The following is a 25,494-nucleotide window of genomic DNA, read 5'->3' as shown; positions in this document are numbered from 1 at the left end:
TCCTCACTAATAAGCTTTTGAGATCTTCTCTGTATTTCTGGTGTTACAGTTTTATAAGAATATGTCTTACAGTGGGTTTTTCTTCATCCCTTGTGTCAGGACACTTGATAGATCCTTTCAATCTGGAGACTCATGCTATCAATTATGAGAAATTTCCTTGTTTTACGTCCTTAATAATTTCTTTGCTAGCAATTTCTCTAATCTCCATTTCTTGAATTGCTGGTTGTGGAGTGCTAGATTATCTCTATTGATGATCTACTTGTACAAAATCTTTTCTCTCCTCTATTTGTCTTTTCGAATTTACTACTCATCTCCTAATACTTTTACTAAAATCTGGCTTTTGGTGCTCATATGTTTAATTTTATCCTTTTTATTCTCTGCTTGTTTCTCTTACGTTTTATTGTATCCTTTCTTCTTTCCTCAAGGCAATATCTTTTCTCATATTTGGGGATATTATTATTATTTCTTTGAAATTGTATTTTTCTCACTGCCTATTCTCTATTTCCCTAGGTTCCTTCTTTTCTTTCATTTATTTTGTTTCCTGTTCTTTCCTCGATGGATACTCAGTGATGATCTTTTACTTTCCAATCATATTCTTGAAGGAGACATTAAAAACCTAAATGGAATTTTGTGCACAGGAGTGATGCTTGTCAGCAGGTAGGATGCACTTGTGCTCCCCTGGGCTGGCAGTTGCTTTTTTGGTAGACGGGACACATTAACATCTGTATCTGAGGTTTCTTCCTCTGTGGCAGTTATTTATTTACTCAAGAGAAAAATTCTTAATCTTCTATTGGAGGATATGAACACCCTGGGGCTTAGCTAGGGAAAGTAGAGGTATCACGGTTTTCAATGTACATAGACTTTCATGCAACCTTTCAGCTTTTGGCACCGCATCCCTTTGCTGCCTTTTGTATTATAGATTGGGGTCATTCTAGTTCAATTTCTCCAGGTACCATTTCTTTCCTTTAGAAGTGAGAAGGGATAGTCCCCTGACCCCTTTTTAGTGGATGTGTAATCATAAGTAGGAGTCTGTTTCTCTTAAAGTCTTTCAGTCTCTCTCTCTTTTCAACTCCTGGCCTCAACCCCACCTTTGACAATGCCTGAATGTTCCAATGTCTGAGCTTTTCTTGTGGGTATGCTTGTTATTTTTAATTATCTCGTACTTACACAGTTTATCTTTCTTCTATTCCATTAAATTAAATGCCACTATTCCACATACTTTCTGTCTTTAAATGGTTTAAAGATATAAAAGTCTCTAGTTTAAGAAAATATTTGAATTTGTGTAGGACGCTGATAATGGCTTTCAAAAATATGTCAATGTCCTCATTCCCAGAGTGTGTGAATATTACCTTATTTGGAAAAATGGTCTTTACAGATATAATTAAGTATTTTGAGATAAGGAGATTGTCCTGGGTTATCCAGGTAGGTCCTAAGTGCCATCACAACCATTCTTATAAAGAGAGGCAAAGGGAGGAGATTTGACACACACAGAGGAGAATGTGATATAAAGATGGAAGCAGAAACTGAAGTGATGTGGCCAGGGAATGCCAGAAAATACTGGAGCCACCAGAAACTAGAAGAAGCAAGGAACAGATTCTTCTGCAGAACCTCCAGAGAAAGCCTGGCCCTGCCAAAAGGCTTTGTTTCAGCCCAGTGAAACTGATGTGGAAATTCTGGTCCCCAGAACTGTAAATAAATGAATTTCTGTTGTTTTAAGCCACCAAGTTTGTAGGAATTTGTTACAACAGTCACAAGAAACATGTTGTTTGTATTAGAGTTTATTTTTCTTCTTTATACTTTGTGATAATTTTTAAAAGGAGGAAGAGGGGGCGCCTAGGTAGTGCAGTCGTTAAGCGTCTGCCTTCGGCTCAGGGCGTGATCCCAGCATTCCGGGATCGAGTCCCACATTGGGCTCCTCCGCTGGGAGACTGCTTCTTCCTCTCCCACTCCCCTGCTGTGTTCCCTCTCTTGCTGGCTGTCTCTCTGTCACATAAATAAATAAAATCTTTAAAAAAAAATAAATAAAATAAAATAAAAGGAGGAAGAGAGAGAGAAAGATATTTATTTTACCTTCTTGAAACTGGAATCATTTAAATCTTTGATTTAGGATAGTTTTATTTCTCATAATTTTATATCCTATAATTAGGATGCTCACTTTCAGAAGCATTGGAGCTTTCCCAGATATGGAATTTTAACAATGTCTTCATTTATTTTTCTCCCCTTCTTATTATATAGTATCTCCTGTCAAACACCTCTGACTTACTTCCCTCCCTTTCCTTTCCATTTTCTTTTTTCCTTTCCTTTTCCAATAATTTATTGATTATTTACTTAGTGTTAGGCATTGTGGTAAGCTTTGAGAATATAGAACTGATAAAGCTGTTTTACTGCCCTCCATGAGTTCATTGTCTATTTATATAGAAAAGGAACAAAAATAACATTTGTTTAGTGTAAAACATTAAACCAAAAACAGAAATAAAAATCAACAACTAAAACACAAAACTGTAAGTGCGAAATTAAATATATGAGCAAAATGTTGTGGCCTCCCAGACATATAATGAATAGTTCTTGACAGAGACTGAGAGGATTTATGAAGTAGTACCTGAGAAGGGTCTTAGGGGAGGGATTAGACTTTTATGAATAATTAAATAGGAAAAAATCATTTTATGGAAAGAAACTGCCTCTACGGAGGGCATACATGCGTTAAAGAACATGAATTGTTTTGGCATGGAAAGATATTCAGTAGGCTTGGGATGTAGATTAAAAGTGGGGGAGTATAAGGTCATGAAACTAAAGGTTGGAGTCAAATTATGATGAACAATTTTTTTGCTTGTGTTAAGGAATTTATATATTTTTAATTGAAATATTCATATAATTTCACTCATCTGTAGAATTTAAGAAATGAAACAAATGAACAAACAAAGAAAAAAGAGACAAAATCAGATTCTTAAACTGATGGTTGCAGGAAGGGTAGAGGCGGGGGCATTGGGAGAATAGATAAAGAGGACTAGAGATACAAACCTCCAGTTGCAAAATAAATAAGCCATGAAGGTGAAAAGTACAACATAGGGTATGTAGTCTATAAGATTGTAATAACATTATTTTGTGGCATCATGGTGAGCACTGAGTAATGTATAGAATCGTTCAATTATTACACTGTACACTTGAAACTAATACAACACTGTATTTTAAAAGATGTAAGATATACATACACACAATGAAATATTATTCAGCTATAAAAAAGAATGAGACCTTGACATTTGCAACAACATGGATGGACCTAGAAGGTATAATGCTAAATGAAATAAGAAGTTTAGATTTTTATTATTTTGGAAATGAGGGGAAATGGGCTTTAGGCAGGAAATGGGCATGGTCCATTAGGAATAAAACTGGCAGCATTTGATTAGCACACTGATGAGGGAAAGCTGGGAGATCAGCTATAAGTCTAGGTGAGTAGTAGATGACAACGACCTGAGTCAAAGCAGAGGTAATGGGACAAAGATAAGAGAATCGGATGAGGAGATAATTATGAAAAAAATTGGCAGAGTGATGGAATTTCTACTATTAAGTAGAAATGGTAAGTACAAAGATGGCAGTCACAGAGTGTAATTGGATGCTGGGGGAGAGAAATCAAATTGGGTCTGGGGCGGGTGGAGGACATGACACCATAGCTGATTATTCAAAGAGAGAAGGAACAAGTTATGTGAAGAAGAGGATCAGAGAAGCAGATTGTGGCAGCAAGCTCTCCAAATACCAGAGACAATCTGAAAAAATGGCATGGATGTGAGAAGCAGATTGGCTGTTGGATCAGCTCTAAGTGGCATGCAAGTGTTAGTGTAGAAATTCTAGTGGGATGTGACATAGGAAGAAATCAGTGAGTGGAAACCTCTGGTGAATTTTCCTCATTCTTTCTTTCCCTAAGTGTTTTTGTTGTTGTTGTTGTTGTTGTTTTATTTTTTACATTTTTATCAACCTTTATGCCTGGAACAGTTTTTGTCCAGTGCCTATACTTTCTTCCTTCTAGGATACACTCAGAGCTTCTATCTGTCAGGACAACCATCCCAATTTCACATTCTTAGGAGAAATTTGTATAGATTTGTACTTACTAAAAAATTATATCCAATTGCTTTATCCATTTGTGTAGTCCATCATTTATTAATTCAGCACACATGTAGCCACTAAAAAGAAACAGCCAAGACATTATGGCTTCTACTGGAATTCAAGTTCACCCATATATTCTCTTATTTGACAAGTGTTAAGAAAAAAACAGCACCTCATAGCAGATCCCCCTAGTTCTGTGCACTTACAAGTATCTTGCAACATTTGACTATTTCTTCTTGAGCTTTGTTCCAGGGAACAAGAAAAGAATAAACTTTGTAATGTGTAATCCGTATAATATATCCCGAAGTGCTTTAGCTCAGATATTTACATAACTTTTTGAGCACATGCCATAGTTAGAATCAATTTCCTTTCCTTAAAAGCTTCAGAGTTAATTAATTTAGCCAAGAATTGGGGGACAAAAATGACAAACATGGTAACAATTCCCCAATCTAATTAAGCAGCAGTTAGAATCTGAAAACCAAGTCTTTATTGAAAATTTTTGAACTGAAATCACAGAAGTTTTTCTGCCTTTGTGTTCAATAACCCACCATATGCTCTTCTAATTGGAAGTTTAGCTTTGATCGTTGGGAGCAGGCTCAAAGAGCTCAGGAAAGTAGCATGTTGCCTTTGGTTAACTCTTTCAGATTATCTAATTTGATAGTCTAAATTTTAATATCAGCATGAGCAATCAGAATTTTGCAGTTTAGCAAGTATTTTAAAGCCAGTGGTATAGAGTATTCACTTGAATTCGAGGCTCTTGACCCTGGTAGGCTTGGCTTTCTTGGCAATATCCTCTGACCGAGAATCCCCCCTGGATAGTCCCAAATATCCTAATCTAAACCCTGACAATCATTATAAAAAGGTGAATATAATTTTCACGTGTTCTATATTTCATTTTTGTAAGAGTTTCCAGACAGAGTATTTCACCCGTATTAGAATTAGCGTCTTGATACTGCATGGATTTGGCGCACCAAAATCTCCAAGGAGAAGAAGGAGAACACAAGGTGGGCTACAGGGGAAGATAACTTTGGCTGGAGGCCTTTCCATACTCTTCAAGCTGTAGCATGCAGCACGTTCTCCACTACCTGCTTGTGAGAACCCGGGTTTATCTCAGAGACATTCCTCTGAGTTCCTGCCTGAACTCTGCCGCCATATGTGAGCCTTAATGTACTGACACACATGTGCCTAATACTTCTAATCTCTTTTCCTTGATTGAACTTGTTACCGCTCTCTCTTCCTAGGGTGCTTCTGGGGCCCAGGCAGATTTAGCTACCAACAGCTAGAATAGTGACTCAACTAGATGGAAACTATTGACAGTGAGGGCACATGGGGACTTCCCAGTATCCTGTGTGTGATCAAAGACAATTCAGATAAAAGGACCCCAGTTCAGCTTTGACCTCACAGAAGATCCTCCACCGAGGAGCTCAACACTTGCACCTTCTGTACATTTCCATGGAATCAGGCCCCAGTTGTTACCTTTCACTATGCAGGACACACAGCCCATCCCAATTTGTCCCAATTTGTGACTTTGCTGTGTGTGTAATTTGTAAAGTTCTTTATTTTCTTCAGTCTGATCCAAACTCATACTTCCCGACCACTCTAGTGCTCTCAGCCACATCTACCATCATCTTCAGTCCAGTTAGACTATTTTCTACATTCTCTTCTAAAGCCTCTGCTTATATGGATGTAGAAACATATGTCAGAGCTGGTTACACACATGCATGTCCAATCACCTCTTCAGTAGCAGTGTTCTTATTTTCTCCTTCAAGCTCCCATTCTATTCATTTCTTTATTTTTTTCAGATTGTGCCGGTTCATCTCTATGTCTGTCTGTTTGGCTGGCTGGCTGTCTCTTTCTGGATTTCTCTGTCTCTGTCTCTGTTCTCTCTCTGCTCTCTTTCTCTCCCCTTTTTTTCTTTTTTTTCCCATTTCCGATCTCCATATTTTACTCTTGCTTTGTTGGATTTTGTTTTAATAATATCTTTAAGTGACAGCACCCAGAATGCCTTTCTATATTTTTTGAAACAACAGAAGTTGTTGAACTAGGTGTTTTTGGACAACCTGGACTCTTCTTCCTCAGGAGGAGATTGCTTTTATATTCCATTACTTTGTTCAGCTTTCACTTTACATTAATGACCCATGTAGAGTTCTCGCATTTTCTTTTCCTTTCTTCCTCTTCCCTCCCTCCCCCTCCCTTCCTTCCTCTTTTCTTTTCTTTTTAAACAACCACACTCAAGTCCCTACTGGCTTACTCATTTTGCTTCACATATCCTAAACCACAATAACTTTTTTTCTTGCTTTCCTGCTGCTGCCCCAGTCCACTGGGAACCACACAGACTGGGAGGGTCTCAGACATGAGTTATTTTAGATTGTCGGGGAAGATCTAATTAAGGGTCAAAATAGTAGATGCTGGGGCTGGGCGATTGTCATTGAGTGAAAGACATGACTGTTGCCATATGCTCTCAAAGGAGGAAACAAAGGCTTTGTGCATACATGAACATGATTTCACATGTACTTTTAAATTTTTCCTATAGATCTAAGGACTAAGTTAGAAGCAGTGAAATGGGAGGGAATGGGAAATTTTTCAATTAATTCCAACTGCTAACTGACTAGATTTGAGAGAGTAAATAATCCAAAGTAAATTTAAAGTTTCCAGACTTATGATCAAGAGCATGCTGGAATTAAGAATATAGTAATTCCTGCCTCTGCTTTTGTTTAATAAATACTTCTCTTTTATAAAAGAAACATAGATAAATTATAAATAGCTTAGAAATAAAATGAAGAAGTAAAATAATCCAGGATTCTGCCCGATATGACAGTTGCTATCAACATTTGGATTCCTGATCCTTTTACTATATTCAGAAATTTTACAAAATTTGAATTATATATATATTATCTGGAGTTTGTTTTAATCTTCCTTTGTTTACCTGAAGTTCACATCTCACAAATGTTTAAAATAATTATTTTATTTTATATTTTTTTAGTTTTTTATTTCAGCATAGTTGACACACAATTTTACATTAGTTTCAGGTGTACAACTTAGTGATTTGACAAGTCTATCCATTACACTATGTTCACCACAAGTATAATTTACATTTGTCCCATTACATCACTATTACAATATCGTTGACTATATTCCTTATGCTGTGCCTTTTATTACAGTGACTTATTCATTCCATAACTGCATCTCCCTCTCCCCTTCACCTACTTTGCCCACCCTCCCACCACCCCTCCCCTCTAGCAACTATCAGTTTGTTCTCTGTTTATTGGTATGATTCTGCTTTTTGTTTAAATGACTACATAAAATACCATATCATATAAATAGATACACTCTTATTTTCAATTTTGTAAGCAATTATAAACAGCTCTGTACAAAAATGTTGCTCTATCTCAGTGAAGACTTTCTCACTAAAGAGTCTTGACTTTTCTATGAAAGAATCTTTGAGGCAGTATATCCTTGATATAATATTATTGGGAATCATTCCCCACTTCTGAGCCTTTTCATGGGTAGGTGCCTCTCTGGAAGTGTTTTCTCTCATATATTATCATGTTGGACCCTTACACTGTGTTTAGATTATTGCTCAAATGTTATTACACTGGAGAGACATTTCCCAGAGCACCTATGTAAAATAATGCCATATCCACCACCTCCATAATCATTGATTATTTCCTTATCCTGCATGATTTTTCATCTTAGTGTTCAATTGTACCTAATATGCTATGTTTATTTTACTGTCTCTTTCTACATCCTAGAATCTAAGTTAAATGAGACCAGAAATCCAGTCTATTTTGTTAAACACAACAGTGCCTCAAATAGTTCTTGGCACATAGTAAGTGATTAATAAATATTTGTTCAGTAAATAGATAAATAAAAAGGAAAAAATCTAAGAATTTTGGTACCCATAAACTAGTTCCTTTCCAGAAAGCTTGTTCCAAGTTAAACATTCATAAGCATAGAATAACCACTTTGAATATTAATTTTAACATTGTCAAATAATAGGAAAAACTTATACCAAATCTTAGTGTTGGTTTAGTTTTCATTTTTTATTTCTTTGAATTATCTGTGTCTCTTCTTTATATTTTTCATTAAAGTATTTCTTTAAAATCATGTGTAAGAGTTTACATGCATTGTGTTATTTTTCACATTTTTATAGACATTTTTTCTTTTTCATAGTATTCTTTCAGATTTTCCTTATGTTTTATGACATCTTAGACAAAGTATGTGTGGAGTAGAATATTCCAAGATTTCTTCACCCAAGTTCACCTACACTGTTGCTATAGACTTCCAATTGTCTCCCTATTTTTTTAAGTTTGTCATCCATATCTCTCATGATTTTTCAGTGTCATTTCTTACCCTTGCTTCAATTTTTTTAATTTATCCACGAGATTCTCTTTTTTTTTAAAGTATGTATTTCCACTTTCTTTTAGGCCATTTCTTCCTTCTTATCTTGTAATATAGGGATCATGTCTTCATGGATTCTATTTAAAATGCCTGTTCTTGGGGCACCTGGGTAGCTCAGTCAGCTGAGCATCTGACTCTTGGTCTCAGCTCAGGTCTTGATCTCAGGGTTGTGAGTTCAAGCCCTATCTTGGGCTCCACACTTGGTGTGGAGCCCACTTCAAAAATAAAATAAAATAAAATATTAATAAATATTTTATTAATAAAATTAATTAATTAATAAAAACAAAATAGAATATAAAATAAAATAATAAAATAAAAAGTGTCTCTTCTCACTTATTTTAGTAGATGATACATTCAGTTACTGCTCTCCTTTTGATAATCTTCTTTTCCCATTTTCTCTGTTGTATTTTATATATGCCCTCACTTTAGATTGTTTTATATTTGCTCAACAATAAATCAGCCTAGATCTAGATCCAATGTCATGTTTACAGCCAGATGACAGCTGTTGTTTTCTTATCATCCACTTCTTTCTGGTTCAAACATATTTATGCTGGTTAAATACCTTTCCTGTCACCCCAGCTGGGTGACATGTTGGTGTGTAGACCTCCCAGTTAGAGACTAGGAAGCAGATGTGAAGTCTAACTTTGCTCTCCAAAGTGAAGTGGTCTCCTATGTCCCCAAACTTGCTGTTTTACGAGGAGGAAAAGCTATACTTTCTAATACATGTTTCTTCCTACCATCTTCCTACCCCAGCTCCCACCTATCTGGGGAGATGTAATGTGTCACATGCCAGTCCTCTCTCTTCCTTCCTGTTTTCAGACACTGATGACAGAATACGAAGAGATGGTACTGTGAGGATACTACTTCATGTATCTCAACAAGCAGCACCTTCTACTGACACCCAGTGATAACATGGCATTCCAAGGTTTTAGTGGAATGGGTCCACTGAATCTGTATTAGTTAATCAACAAATGTTGAAATACTTTCTTGACTTTCAAATGAATAGGATTAGTCAGTCCATGGATATAGACCACCTGTTGTTTCTTCTTAGTCCATTAACATTAACTGTAGAGGGATAGTAAAGAAATTGCCTTGGTTAATCTTAGTTTTTAGAATTATTGTAAGATGTGTTTTTCTCTGTAGGTATTTTTACAGAAAGTGTGCTAATAACAATTTATGATGGCAGACTGCTAATCAGCTGTCTTGAAAACTAGAAGTTTGATAGCAGTGTTTTTCAAGACTCATTTTGCTTTGTCTATTCTTCCATCCCAAGTGACTGTCTTCCAAAGCGTTGCAGATGATTAGGGAAAAATACATAGATGCGGAGTAAAATTACTGTGAGAAATGTCAGCACCACATAATAAGTGGCTCTTTGTTGTTATTATGTAATCCTTAGAAATTATGTCTTTATTTATAACAATATAGAAATATTATAGTCTATCACTTTGAATGGCTTTTTAATTAATTGACACATAAAAAACACATGACAGGGTTTTGGTGGTAAAGTTACTTGAGCTATTGAAATACTTTATTTTTTTAATTGTTCTTGGTCATATTTTTTAATTGTTCTTGGTCATATTCTTTTTTTTTATTTTTAAAGATTTTATTTATTTATTTGCCAGAGAAAGAGTGCGAGTGAACACACAAGTAGGGGAAGCAGCAGGCAGAGGGAGAAGCAGGCTCCCTGCTGAGCAAGGAGCCTGATGCGGGACTCGATCCCAGGTCCCTGGGATCATGAACTGAACTGAAAGCAGACCCTTAACCAACTGAACCACCGAGGCGCCCTGCTATTGAAATACTTTAGATGAATTTAGCAAAAGCTATCTGCTACATTTGATTAAATCACCATGACCTCTAGAGTAACAGACTTCTTCCACTAATACGAAGGTGGAAAGTGAGTCAGGTCAAGTTGACAAACTTATTTTCAATAGCATCTTGGTAGTGATCTTTTCAATGTAAGATACTACACTTTGGCAAAGAGGATTATTATCTTAAGGTGTGTATAATTCAGAAATGTCTCTGGTTGTTTTACACAACTGATCATTAAAAAAAATATATGTTATCTCTTGTGACATCAGCAAAGTTGGTGTATCAAATGCTGGTGTATGTTTTGTGTTTTAGTAGGTTATTGGTGACCTTTCTGCACTTATCTGCAAGTCCTCTGTTTTGTGCATGTAGAAACTCTGTTTCAAGAGGCCAGATCCTTGTTGACTTCTGATGCATAATGCTGGTGTTTTTGTTGACTGACTCTTAGGAGTTAGTTATTAGTCTTGAAAAAAAGCCAAAGCTTGTTCTGTATAACAAATGAAAATGGAATATAGAATTACAGAATGGCATTGAGTCAAAGAAATTTCTAAAGATGAGGTATCTTTCAAGCAGTAATTAGAATTCTTTATATTCTATATATCTGTTGGCTATGGCAGTAATTAGAATTCTTTATATTCTATATATTCTATATATAGAATTCTATGAATTCTATATATTCTATATATTCTATATATTCTATATATCTGTTGGCTATGGAGCCCCAAATACTTTTGCATAATGCTTATTTTCAAAATATAAAACAGTCACCACCAAATCACTGAAAGCTGTCAAGTCATTATTATAATTATTATTAAACATTTTTTTTTTTAGTTGTTACTACATGGGAAGAATTTGTGGGGGAGATTCCATTTTCTTTATAGAGGTACAATTTCCATATAACATACTAATTTCTGCTGTATAACACATTGATTCAATCTTTGCATTAGCTTATTTTATTTTTTATACTTACTTAGAGGCAATGTCAGTCTCTGTTTCCAAATCTGTCATTGACTCCTATTGTACATAGGAGAAAGTGGAAACCCCTAATTTCCTCACTAGGCGCCCGCCATAACTGATTTTAACACTCTAATTACTACATTCTCTGTTACTACCGTTTTCTAAAATGATCCTATCCCCCATATAGCGTTCTCTGATCCTGTTTCTTTCACCTGCCTTATTCATTCTTGGATTTTTTGGTTTGTTTATTAAAGTCAAACAATGTCCAGTCTGAAGACAATTCAGTTGACCAAGTATAAAGGTTAATGAGCTGGAGATACTAAGTTTCTCATCCATTTGGAATTTTGTCATTCCCGTATAGTGCGACACCAGATGAGGGTTTGTGGCATCACCAAGTAAACAGGCTGAGAAGATGCGGGTGTGCCAAATCCATCTTCGAGTGATGGCTGTTTTGTGCGTGGGGGGCAGTTGTCTAGTATAATCGAGATAAAGCATGTGCTCCTTAATTGAACTGTAGTATTCAATAGCATGAATTTGATTTGAGATAAAATTCCCTGATATTTCTGTGGCATTAACTTATTGATAATGATGGTGGCTATTATTTTTAAGGGTTTTGAGAAATATGCAAACTTAACGTATGAATTAAACAAACCTGTAGTTGTAAAAGTTTGCTCTTCTTTCCAGTGTTTGCTTTATTTTCTGTTGTTTTGAGCTCTCATTTATTGATATTTATTAAAGAGTGGAAGCATTTGTCTTAACTAGAGAACAAATGAAATTCTAATTAAGGTAGTTGTAAGAAGAGAGAAATCATGATGTTAAAATAATATGTAACCTTGGAAGAGTTTAAAATAGCTATTCCTGTCTCCCAAAGTGGTATGATTTTGATTTCCTTGTGCAGAGAGAACTTACTATATAGTAGTTTAACTCTGAAGTTTGGTATAAGTCAGTATTTAAAAAAAAAACAAAAAACAAAACTAAACTAAAACAAAACCTAGGAACTCGGCGAATAAGTGATGCCCATAACTGTATGATAGCTTAGCTGTTTGTCATTTCTATGTTCCCAGCTTGGAATTTAATATAAAAGAAATACTTTACTACTTCGTTCTAAATCCCATCTAATCCAGCCTGGACTAAACATATTATTTTGGGTTTCTTAATAGAAAAAATAATATCTTTGACTGAATTAAATTGTCCTTTCTGCAAAAAGACACTTGGAATTCACCTTTGGTCTCCTTCCTATCTTTGGCATATTTTCTACTAAAAAGATTTCTAGATTTTAGCGTCTGCTTAGTTTTGGTTATCTAAGCTGTAATAAGTAGCCTTGGGACCCCCGAAGGCACACCCCACACACTTATGCTGTGTGACCTAAGGTCACAAGTAATGGCTGCAAGCTAATTGATTGAGAAAGGCTTGTCTGGCAGGGCCTCTTTGCGTCCTCCCCTTACATTCCTTAGTTCTGGGAGAGAGGCACTCGCAGCTCAGCTAGCAAGGAAGGAAAAAAGAGAGGAAGTTTCTCTGCGTTCCGATTCCTCTCTGAATTCCCTTGTAGTGAGCTTGCTTCTCTCCACCCACTTCTTCCCAAGAACTCCTTAATTTGAAGGTGAACAACTTAAAGCCTGATCCCAGAGAGTTACCCGAAAGGTGATTTGAGTATTTATTGAACTGAAAGAACAAATTACCTCCTTGAGGCGGTGGGCAGCGTATGGAGATGATATTAGGACTTCAGCAAAGTGCACAGCAGCATAATAGAGAAGCCGGGACTCACATTGACAGGCAAATAAGCCGGCTCGTGGAAGGGGCCTCTGGGTGGCAGCTCTGGGCTGTTGGGTGTTGGACAACTATAGGCAAAACAGAAATGGAACAGGGGCAGAAAATAGCACACTTTTACGCTACGCAACTGTTGCTTTCGCATGGTGAGTGCAGATTTAAGATATTATTTAAAATATACTTTCTGTGTTGTGAGACAAGTAAAGAGATCTATTGTGCTTTGAGGGAAATTATAGCAGGATCCTTTCTTTTAAGCGGTGAGGTGATGTGGTTTTGTTTCTGCTTGATTTCACATTAAACTTGGCAGTACTAACCGAGAAATACAATATTTGTATTGTCTCTCGTGTCCTTTCTCTTAAAGCTGTCCTTTTGTTTCAATCATGCTTCTCTTCAACTGAATAAATATTGTTTTAGGCAAATCATCTGTGGAATAGGTAATGAGGGAACAACGGTGTGACAGAATATATGTAAACATTTCATTTAGTCCAACTTTATGTCCCTTTTCCACGGCTTCACGTTCTGCCGCCTTATCTCAGGAATATATAACACAGACTGTATGAAAAGAGCTTTGTGTGAGAATTCCTCCCAGTTAAAGGGTCAGGGCCTGGGCGTTATCTGACCGCCAGCAAGACTCACTGGGGTGTCCTCTCATTTTTAACCTAAAATAGGGAAAAAAATGCATCTTTACATATTAAAAAAGTAAGTGCTTTGACTCCAGCAGTTGCCTTCCTATGGTTTATGTGTGTTATTCCCGGCCAAGGACTGTTTAAACTTCTTTTGAGAAGCAGCATGCAAACTTCTTTTGTTTCTGTCTTGTTTGCTCACATTTCACTGTAGAAACTTTGGACACAGTTTTTTGTTTTTGTTTTTGAATTTTAATTATCTTGAAACAATACTGAGTCGTTCTTATTTCAGTGCAAATATGTTGGAAGTGAGTTGGCTTGCTTTTCCTGGAAAAAAATACCTCAGAGAGTAAATGGTGCTTAATTTCTAGTTTAGCCATACTTATAATCCTATTTGAAATGTGCTTCTTGTTCTTNTTCTTTTTTTTTTTTTTTTTTTTTTTTTTTTTTAAATCAAAGCCTTTAGAAAATATTCCTAGAAATGTTATGGAAGAGATTCTTCTGCAAAAACTGCAAGTTCAGTATTACAACTTTAATAAGTGCCAGAATCTCATTGCTGTTGTTGACTTTGTTTAAAAAGCAGTTTTATTAACAAGGTGACCACAGTAGATATTACCAAATGAATGAAGTGAAAAATGTGTCTTCCACAGTCCTGATTTGATAAAATACAGAGGTTTGTGTTGTTATCGTGTTTCACATTCATTTAAACTTTTTAAAGAACAGCTCTATGATACAAACTTTGAATAATCATTTTAAAAACAAAATAAACTCTTTGTATTTTGAGATTTATAGCTTGTTTGCTAAGGTAAATTAAAAAGTGGAAAAAATATGTTAGAGTAATTGTGGGGCTATAAAACTTTACAATAAAGGAAGGAAAGCTTTTAAGGAAGAATGAATGTGTTTTCGCTTATAGGGCAATTTTGAAGCATTACTTAGCCCTTCTTTTCCAAAGATTTATGGAAAACTATCAACTGTGGCAAAACCAAGTCATAGTCTTGACTTGAATACAAAAACTACATATAAAGGATACGTAGTTTATGTATAAAAGGATAATTGTCTTTTTACCTATTCCTCTGATTTGATATAAGCTTCTTTTAACAATTGCAAAATGTGACTGACAAATCCTTTTCTAAGAGAACAAGTTCATTATGTTTGTCACCTGTTACATCCATTCTTTTGTTCATATACACCGTTTCTAGATGTTCATTAGTGGCTGCAAAAAAGTAAAGACCTTTTTGGAGAGAAAATGTTGAAGTTTTTGTTGGCATGAACATTTTGAGGTTTAAAAATTATGTTCTCATCAAAATCAAAGTGTTTTAATAAGGTCTTTTGTTATGATCTTGATATAAATAGTCAAGAAAGGAGATGTAAATTGTTTGGGTTTTTCCTTTAATATGTCTCAGTTAGTAAAATTAAATATAGCTAAGGATTTCTGAAAGGCTTTGCAAAGAGATTAACCTTTTGAAAATTTATCCTTTTGGTATCAATTTTTTTAAAAAAAAAAAAAAAAAAGAAATTAAAAAAAATACAAAAAATGTTTATCTCCTTACCTATTTCCTCCAAACCAATCCAGAGACCAAGAATTAAAGGGAACTTCATTATTTTCCTCAGTTATAAAGTCTAACCACAACTCAGGAAGTTACTACGTTATGGGTAGGGACTGTAAAAGAATGGGGATCCTTTTAATGGATGTACACAATCGTGATAAAAACAAGTTAGAAATATTTGCGTAGTTTTACTAACATTTTTAATCTTAAACTACTATCTCCCATCTTTTCTGTTCACATTTGCTTAGTGATTGGTTACTGAAGTGAAGGAATCTTTTAAAAACTGAAATCAACCTTAGCATTATTTTTAGACCATGATTTTAAGAAGGTCTGTGTTTTCTTATGTAAAGCTAACTTTCCACAAAAGTTTGAATTATGATTAGATTAATAGAAAATAATGGAAATATGTTCACAAATTAATATATGGTTCTCTCTCTTATTTATATATAAAACATATTGGCAGTTCACTGTATTTCCCCCTGTACTGCTATATTACACTGGATTGGAGTGTGTGTGTGTGTGTGTGTGTGTGTGTGTGTTTGCCTTTGCACTGAGGAGTGCACTGAGAGGGGATTGAGTGGCCTGGACATATGTTATGGTTATGACACTTTTGGACTTAGTTCCTTAATTCTCAGAGTCACTACGTTTCAGGGGTTTTCTGCACCCTTAAAGCAGCAGACATCTATTTCAGTGAGGATGAATATAACTTTGCTCTGTTCTCATTTCAATTACATTCATCAGTTTGTTTTGAAAGATGATTTATTCTATCAAAATATACAGCAGAATCTATAGGATTGGATTCTACCGTCTCTGACAAATGAGTCTTCCAAAGACTTTCCTAGGGAGTGGCAGTATGGCTTTTATTACTCTTCTTACAGGGAAGAGAGCATAGTGGTTGTTCATCTTTCTAGACACTTTGATCTTAGGACTCACATTTTTCTTAATTGTGGAATCTCCAGAATGCTCTTTTCAAGTGTTGCTTCTTGTACCATTTGTTCTAATCTCTTTTTCTGGAATGTCCTGGTAGATATATGTAGAATCTTCACAATATGTCATGCATATTCTTAAATTCTTTTTCACATTACTTTATATACCTTTCTCTGTTGCATTTTTGGTGAATTACTCAGAGGTATCTTCCAATTTAGTAATTTTTGTTTTGACTATGTCCATTAGAATATTTTTGACTATATAGTTTTTTCCTGGAAATGTTAATGGGTTCTTTGCTCATAGGCAGTTTTATTGTTCCATCTCTACTTATTTTCTTGTAAATTATATTGATGTTATTTCTCACTTTGTCTCTTCAGGGATACTAACATGCTTATTTTTAAATTCTGAAATTGATCTTTTATTTTTGTGTCATCTGGAATTACTTTATTGTCTGCTTTTTCCCCCTGATGTGTGTGTGTGTGTGTGTGTGTGTGTGTGTGTGTGATTTCACTTGTCTTGGAATTTTGGTTTTCAGGCTCAACTTGACTGAAAGGATTTTTAATAATTCTCTCTCTCTCTCTCTTTGCTAGCCCCACCTAGTCTTATGATCATAGAGCTGGCCCTACACCCTCCCCACCCCCAACTCAGAATCTCTGATAATGGGAATATTATAGTCCTAAGTCACAGAGTCAAACAGCACTTTGTCCCAGGTGCTGATTGCCAGATTATGGCTGCTGCCTCTGGCCTCTCTACATAAGCAGCTCTGTGCCAACTATGGCTCCAGGAGTGTAACCCATTATTCAGCTTCCCGTTACCTTCTACTCAGGTTTCAATCAGTAAACCTGGCACTGATTCACTCCCTGTGGGGTAAGTGCAGCATCCCAGTACCTCAGAGGTATAGGGAAATGTTTGCCTTTCATTCGCCAAACCAGCTGGTACACTGCAACTTTCTGTTTCTGTTTCCATTCTATCTGTGATATTACCTTGTTTTTGATATATTTGGTATAACTTTTGCATGGTCTCAGTTAATAGTTTATCTATTCTTGTTATATGTTGGAAGCAAAGGCAGGGAACTCAAACCGTATTCTTGCAATGCCACCTTCACAGGTTTCCCAAGTCAGAGGCTTTGGAACCAGAAAATGTGGGTTCAAATTCTAACTCACTCATTAACTCCATTCCCTTAGGCCAAGTCTTTAATGCCTTAAAAGTCTCCATCTTTTTTCCATCAAAAATATTGATAGCAATGCTTATCCCATAGGGCTGTCCTAAGCATTGAATTAGCTAATGTATGGACAGCAGTTAGTTCTGTGCTTAACCAGATCAAACGTGCAAATTGTAGCGGGGGGAGAAAAAGTAACCAAAACCCAAACAAAACCATATGCTACCAATTACATAGTGGATAAATGGCAGTAGAAGTGTAAAATAGACTTTGACAGACCAGCGTTTTGAGGGACAAGGATTCAAATCTCTAGTATCAGCAGAGCGTATATTTGGCTGGGTAGGAAATGAGTTTCTGAAAACCAAAAGGTTTTAAAAGATGAAGAGCGATGAGGCTGGAGATGAAGCAGCAGCAGCTTGGAATTAGTCTTTGAGTTTGAAAACAGAGGAAGAGACGTGTTTCTAAGAAGCTATTGCCAGTATGTCCTTGAGTAGAACATTTACGAAATAAGCGTTTCATTTTCCTTTCTTACCACTGGCTTCCCTCCACCATGTTATCTTCCCTTTCATTTCTATTTGTAGAAACATCTTCTGCGCATTCCTTAAATATTCATGAGTTTCAGTGCTCCTTCCTGGACTGCCTTTTTCTTCTCTCACTATCCTCTCTCCTTTGTTCATCTCATTCATCACCATGACTTCACATACCATTATTAACTAACCCCTAGCCTGTTTCTCTCTCCCAAACTTTAAACCAGTAGATCCAATTAGCCACAAGAGCTTCATATGCAACATGTCCAAATCCAAACCATCATCTGCCTGCCAGAAACCTTCTTGATCTCAGTCTGCCATCTACCTGATTGCCCAAAACAGAATCAGGACATGAAACTTCACCTTTCTTATACTTCTCTCTCCCCACACATTTAAGCTTTATAAAATACTGAATTTATTTCTAGGTATTTCTATTTTTAATCATTTCTCCAATTTCATCTACACATTTCTTACCATATGACTCACACTGAAAGCCGCTCTGGAGTTTATCCATCAAGGACAAGGAAGTTGGGGTATGTATGTATACAAAACTCTTGTCTGGCACTGGTTGAGGTTTACTCCTACAGCCATCAGCTCTAGAATTCCAGCTTACCTAGCAACCCAATCATGTTCTTGGCTCAAGAACACCTTCAGGCATGGAGTGGCAGGTGCTTGCAGTGAAACACCCCCTGTGTGTAAGGACAACGTGAGAGCCAAGTGTACATGAATAGAACACTAAGATCATGCTCACTGTACATTTAAGAGGCATTTAAGTTCTTCCCAAGTGTTTGCTATTTCAAACAATGTTGCACAGAACATTGTGGTATATATCCACTTGTGAATATACGTTGAATATTTCTTAGGGATATATCCAAAAGTGGAATTGCTGTATTATGAGATACGTGTGGTCTCAATTTTACCACCAAAAATAGGTTTCAGGTTGTCTACAAATGGCCAATGTTTATAGCCAATATGTATGTATGAGTGTGTGTGTGTGTGTGTGTGTGTGTGTGTATTCCTTAACTTGTCATTGATGGAAAAAATTCAAGAATCAGTAGATTAAATTAATACAGTAGTTGATTATTCAGTCATAAAAAAAGAAGGGAATCTGACATTTACAACAATAGATGAAACTTGAGGACATTATTCTAAGTGAAATAAGACAGAGAAAGACAAATACTATATAATCTCACTTGTATGGAATCTGAAACAATTGAACTTGTAGAAATACAGAACAGATTGGTGGTTGCCAGAGGTGTGGGATGGGAAGAGGAAATGGGTGAAGGTGGTCAGAAGGTATAAAATTTCAGCTAGAAGATAAGTAAGTTCTGGGGATGTAGTATACAGCATGTTGCCTATAGTTAACTATGCTCTATTTTTTATTTGAAATTTGCTAAGAAAGTAAATCTTCAAAGTTTTCATTATAAGAAAAAAATAGTGTGTGAGGTAATGGATGTTAACTAAGTTTATTGTGTTAATCATTTCACAACATATACATGTATCAAATTATTATGTTGTACACCTTAAACTTATACAATGTTATATGTCAATTACAGCTCAATAAAACTCGGAAAAAAAGAACAGTAGTTGGCTAGAAAAGAACACTTGATAAAATCAATATTTAAAGAGTGGATGAAGAGAGGAGTTCAAAAGATACAGAAAGGATGCTCAGAGAAATGGCAGAGAGAATTATGGAAGCCAAGAGTGTTAAAGGCTTAGTAGTTATAAGAAAAATAATTTCCAACTAAAGTCCCTTGAATAAAACAGAAATTTATCTCTCTCATATTAGATGCTAGTTTATGCTAGTGGAATCATTCTGCTCTTCAAGATCATTCAAGATCCAAGGTTTCTTCTGCCTTGTTACTATGGTTGGTTTGTGGACATAGATGAGCTCACAACAGGGAGAAGAAAAGAGCCACAATTCAGGAATAACAGTCTGTCTTTAAGTTGAAGATGGCCTAGAAATTATGTATGATATTTCTGCTCTATTCTACTCATTTAAATTAGTCATACGGCTACCAGGGGATATGAGAAAAGCTAGAAAATGTAGTTTCTTCTTGGGAGAAGATTAGGAAGAGGGGAGAGTGAATTTTGGGAGAGCCCACAGCAGTTGCCCCACCAATTTTCTAAGTTAAGGAAAAGTAATGATTATATAGGTTTAGATAGTCATTTAATATTCAATGAGAGATTGCTATATTTGGTCATTATTCTATGTGATAAGTATAGAGATATTTTTAAAAAACGATACCAAGTGGCTTATATTTTAGAAAGGAGAGATAGATGTTAACAAATTAACAAATAAATATATGATATAATATGAAGAAGTAATAAGAACTAAAGAAGAAAAATAAAAGGATAGAGCACTATTTTTAGATATACTAGTTAAGAAAGATCTATTATGTTAAAAACTGAAAAGGGTCCTATGAAAGACAAAATACTGGGATCTCCCTCTTTGGAGGAGAACTTGCATTTGAGTTGCAAGCCTAGAATATTAGTTGAATAGGACAAAGAGAGCTGCAATTGGAAAGAGATTCAGAACTAAAGGAGAGCTGTCCCTTTAATGAGTTTGGGGAGAAAATTGACCATGGTGATTATATCTGAAAGAGAGGATCTTATAAAGATGAGGTTGTTGCAGGTCCTAGTGCTGCAAGGAAAGGAATGATAGTCACAGGTGTAGACAGTTCATATGTGATGACCTCATTTTTCTAACCCTAACCCTAACCTAAGTAAGAAGTCAGAAAAACTACTGAGAGTGCAGGCTGTGTGGGCTACATCAGGTTCTTGATGAGAATTATGAAGGTATGGGGTAGTTATGAAAATTTCCAGCAAATATGAGGAGCCCAAGTCTAGGAGAGAAGTTTGTCATGGAATTTTATCTGAGCTGGAGTTTTTCTGGGTAGTGGAATAGTCCACCTGTGCTAGGGAAGAGATGATGGTAATGAGAGCAGTTTAGGTAATAAAACATAGTGTTTATTCCACAAAGCAAAAGATAGAGCCCTTCAGAAGAGAACTGACTAGAGAACCACATGCCCAGTTTTAGATTATGCCTGAGTTTGTAAAGTGACTAAGAAAGGTGTTTCAGAGTATATTTTTAAAGACAAGTATTTTCTTTTACAATTTAACAGTCAGAAATTCCAAATTCCTAATTTAGTTGACTTTCTTGTTTTTGTTGTGAAGATTGTTGTGTAGGGATATAAATTCACTGTCACAATTATGAGACAAGTCATAAAAATATTAAGAAATTAAGATCATGGGGCGCCTGGGTGGCACAGCGGTTAAGCGTCTGCCTTCGGCTCAGGGCGTGATCCCGGCGTTATGGGATCGAGCCCCACATCAGGCTCCTCTGCTGTGAGCCTGCTTCTTCCTTTCCCACTCCCCCTGCTTGTGTTCCCTCTCTCACTGGCTGTCTCTATCTCTGTCAAATAAATAAATAAAATCTTTAAAAAAAAAAAAAAAGAAATTAAGATCGTAAGTGAATCCCTGTTGCATTGTCATTTGACTTCTCTTTAACATCTGCCAGTCCCTAGTGGAATTATTATTACTTCATGTAATAATGAGGGAAACGGAAACCCCTGGGGGAAAAACATATGGCTTATACACTACTTACTGATTGATTTACTAAATCCTTAGCATCCCGTACATCATCTTTTATATTTCATTCTTCCATAGATGCTACCTCGTAAAGCAGTTAGCCCTTCTTGGTATAGCATATATTTCTTGATAACCAGATTCTGGGTTTTTTTCCCCCTTTTTTGTCTTTTGTATCTGGATATTTGCATATTCCCATCTCTACCCCCACCTTTTATCAAGAATGACTTCAGATATAGAGAAGCCACTGCCAGAGCTCTTGGGATTTTTTTTGCCTTTTGAAAGTAATGTCTTGATATCGATGAAACTTTTAGTTTTTATCTTTTGATGAAACTATTTATCATTTCTATTAATTTTCTTGTTCTGAGACTACTCCAAGATAGATATAATTTAGACCTTTTGAGGTTTTGTTGCTGTTGTTTACTTGTTTCCAAGCAAGTCCATTCTTTCTAGTATTTATTTTTCTATGGAATATTTTTCATTTACTTGTTTGTCTTTTCTCTAAAGGCACTAAAGTGTCTTTATGATTTTCTTCTGACCAATTGGTTGCATTAACTTCTTTTGTCTGGCTTCTCTGACCAAGATATAGTCAATTTCTGCATTCACATTTCACTAAAGTGAAATTCCCATTTGTCTTCAGGTCTCTATACAGTCTTGCCTTCGTCACTCTGCTTGTATTACCATTTCTTTTTGCTTTAAGTTTTCTCCTACACTATGCTCAGTTGCTGACATGGTCCTTCCCTCAGCTGAAATTTTACCTCTGTTTCTGTAAAATATCTCCCTCAACAAAGAAGTGATAAACATTTAAATCTTGAAACTAAATATGGTATTCTTTGACAGCAATATCTTCTATGTTAAATTTTGATATCTTATATCCACTTAGAATTGGCTTTCTTATTGTTCTCATCTTCTCAATCAATATTTTCATGTCAGTTAGATGTAAATTAGTAAGGTTAGATTTCATATGTTCCTGATGGGAGGCTATCACAACACAATGTAGCAAGATTTTTGCAATCAATGTGCATTTGTACTATTTAAGCACTAGAAACTACGCTGGGGAAAATATCACAAGATCAGGACCCAAATCATCTAGGTTTAGAACACTTTAATCAACATTTAGAATTCTTTTCTCCGGTGGGTAAAAAAAGGATTAATACTTACTGTTATTAACCCTATAATCACCATTATGCATTTAGCAAATCAATTTAATTATTCATTGGGTGATTAGAAATGGCTAGTAATAAACAGAAATTTAGGAAAGGAACATTGATACTTGATACACACATATACACACATGGACTGATAGATATAAGACATACAGATACATACACATACTATGAAATGTTATATTTCATATTTTATCTGTATAAGTTTCTGAAATACTTTAAATTAAATCGAGGTAAAATGAGTTCTGTGTTTGAAAATCCCATAACACAGCATTAAAAAAGAGGAACCAGAATGTGTCCTCCTTGAAATTCTTATTTTAAAGATCATTAATGAATCATGTAACCTTAAAATAATATTAATCTCTTAGGAAAATTTTGGCGATTGACTTTCTTTAATACTTTTAAAGCCAAAGGATTCAATTTTTTTAAACAGGGAAAATTTTGCATTCACCATGAATTTGGAGTATCTAATCTTTTCCTTACTTGCTAGACACAGGATTGCAATGATAACTAAGACATGTTTGCCTCTTTTGAGCTCTTTGATCATTTCAGTTCATTTTGTAGAGAGTGTGGCTACTGCTTATAATCATACTGTCTTCCATTTCTTTTTATTTTTTATTTTTCAAATGACTGCAATCCAGATTAATTTCTTTGGGATTAGCCAAAGTGTTTTAACTTGTTTTAGGAGAGGAATGCTACATGTTGCCTATCAGCAACCCAGGAACAGAGTCATTACATCCTCAATCTCTTTCCAGCCACTCTGGCAGGTGCTTTGAGATCTACAGAGAAATATCTGTCATAATTCCTGCTCACCAGTAGCTGAGTGGCATTAGAGAGAATTAATGGGGGCGCCTGGGTGGCTCAGTCATTAAGCGTCAGTAAGTTCGGCTCAGGGCGTGATCCCAGCATTCTGGGATCGAGCCCCACATCAGGCTCCTCTGCTGGGAGCCTGCTTCTTCCTCTCCCACTCCCCCTGCTTGTTTCTCTCTCTCACTGGCTGTCTCTCTTACTGGCTGTCTCTATGTCAAATAAATAAATAAAATCTTAAAAAAAGAGAGAGAGGGAGAATTAACGGAGTTTCTTTAACTCTTTTTAGGAAAAGGAAGAATATAAATACTCATTCAGAGTATAAAGTGTTATCAAGTGAAATACAAGGCCAGATGAAAACATTCTGAATGGATTGATAATAAACTTTGTGTAACACCAAGACATATGCTTGGCCTTGAGTGATGGGAAGGATTGGGGCATATGGTTAAAGACTGAGAAGTCTAGCCAAGTGGGTTCAATGCTAGCCAGAAGGTCTAGAGACCAATCCCATACAGATGCAGCAAATACTTGGAGAGTAATAGTGTCCAAGTGGAGAAATTGTTACTTAGATCCAAATAGGAGCATGAGGATGAGTTAAGTACTGGAGAAAAGATGAGATGGCCATTCTAGTCAAGGTAGGGTCATTTCAACAAATCCATCTGAAAATAAGAACACTATGCATTATTTATTATTCTCCATTGCAATAATTGGCTTACCAGTCAGCAGACCTGTGCTAGTGAGGCTACATTTACTGATGTAATAGATAAAACCCCAGAATCTTAGAAGTTTAGAATTCACCCAGAACACAGTCCATTGCAGTGAGCCTTGAGTAGCTTTCTGTTCATTGATTCAAGGATTCAGGTTCTTTCCATCTTGCAACTCCACCAACAACTCTCAGAGACATTATAAATTCACACATGAAAGGACTTTATCATCGCTACCTGGAATTGGCATACATTTGTTCCACCCACATTCTGTTCATTCCCATACATTGCTCAAATGAATCTGGGAAATAACGTCTCTGTGTGTCCCCAAGAAAAGTAGTGACCCCTTACTTAGTTAACACACTTCTGTTGTATGTGCAAAGCTTTGAGCCATGTGTTGTGGAGGGTGTATCTATAACCAAGACACAGTTTCTGCCTTCAAAATTCTTAGGTAAAACTATATATAACTATTAATGCAGGACTAGATGTAATTGGTTATATAATAGAAGGACATAGACTCTTACAAAGGAAGGACTTCCTGGAAGAGACAAGATCTGAGCAGAGCTTGATGCATAGGTAGGGGCTCACCTCACACTGGGCAGAGATGGTAGGTGCTGCATGAAAAGTGATATGACAGCAAGTAGTTTTCAATGGCAAGAGATGAGAGTCTGCAATAGAAATAGAAATAAAGATGTTTGAGAGGTATTTTGGGACCACTACATGACAGACCTTAAATACCTTGGTTATAGTTCAGGAGCCATTTTAAAATTTGTGGCATATGCTTGAGAAAGAGGGCAGTGTTCAGAACACAGCAAATGGAAAGAAATTAAGGATGAGAGTAGCAGGAAGCTTGTTGAACTAAGGCAGTGAGAATAGAAATGAAAGAACAGTTAGGCAAAACATTTTATAAAGTAGATTTGAAAAGACATTGAGATAGTTTAGCGAGTAATCAAGATGTTTTGTATTTCGCTTCCTGAGTATTGTTGATTGTTAATCCATGGGAATTATTTGATGAGTTCCAAAGAGCACTTACAGGTGATCTCTTTAGCTAAGGGACTCAAAATCTACCAAGGCAAGAACTTTGTCAGGGTTTGAGCAATGATGTCTCTGAAAGACTTGAAGTTGAGAGAAGCATAACAGAGATCTTTTCTACTGTAGCCACAAATGACCATATTTTGAAAAACAACTTCTGAATAAGAGACAGCACAAGATAGATCATCATCACCTCCTCTCCTTAAAGCTCTAACTCCACAAATCTTTATTTATTTTATATTTAAGGGCCATTCCTTGAACAAAATCCTTACTTGACATACTCTTTTAGAATTACTGTCAGGATATAGGTTATTTTTGAAATTATGCAGAAAGGTAAATACATTTTAGAGAGTGTAAGCCTCTATGAGTCCTTTTAATACCGTGA

The 25,494-nt window shown here is 35.8% G+C and overlaps 2 long non-coding RNA genes across 3 annotated transcripts in view; one reads left to right on the top strand and one right to left on the bottom strand.

Moving 5' to 3' along the window:
• Positions 1 to 1,966: 1,966 nt before the first annotated feature.
• LOC117801556 lies at positions 1,967 to 13,008 on the bottom strand. Its single transcript, XR_004624206.1, has 3 exons — positions 12,942 to 13,008; positions 4,104 to 4,175; positions 1,967 to 2,005 (listed from the first exon to the last, which is right to left on the bottom strand). It is a non-coding gene; the product is annotated as an uncharacterized LOC117801556 (long non-coding RNA).
• Positions 12,741 to 25,494, top strand: part of LOC117801555 — a 472,624-nt gene continuing 459,870 nt past the window's right edge. For both annotated transcript variants that reach the window (XR_004624197.1, XR_004624196.1), the window contains exon 1: positions 12,741 to 13,175. This is a non-coding gene — a long non-coding RNA (uncharacterized LOC117801555). The remainder of the gene's footprint in view (positions 13,176 to 25,494) is intronic.

The sequence above is a fragment of the Ailuropoda melanoleuca genome, chromosome 1, assembly GCF_002007445.2.
Source record: "Ailuropoda melanoleuca isolate Jingjing chromosome 1, ASM200744v2, whole genome shotgun sequence".
NCBI classification, from domain to species: domain Eukaryota; kingdom Metazoa; phylum Chordata; class Mammalia; order Carnivora; family Ursidae; genus Ailuropoda; species Ailuropoda melanoleuca.
This window is presented reverse-complemented; position numbering and strand designations above follow the sequence as displayed.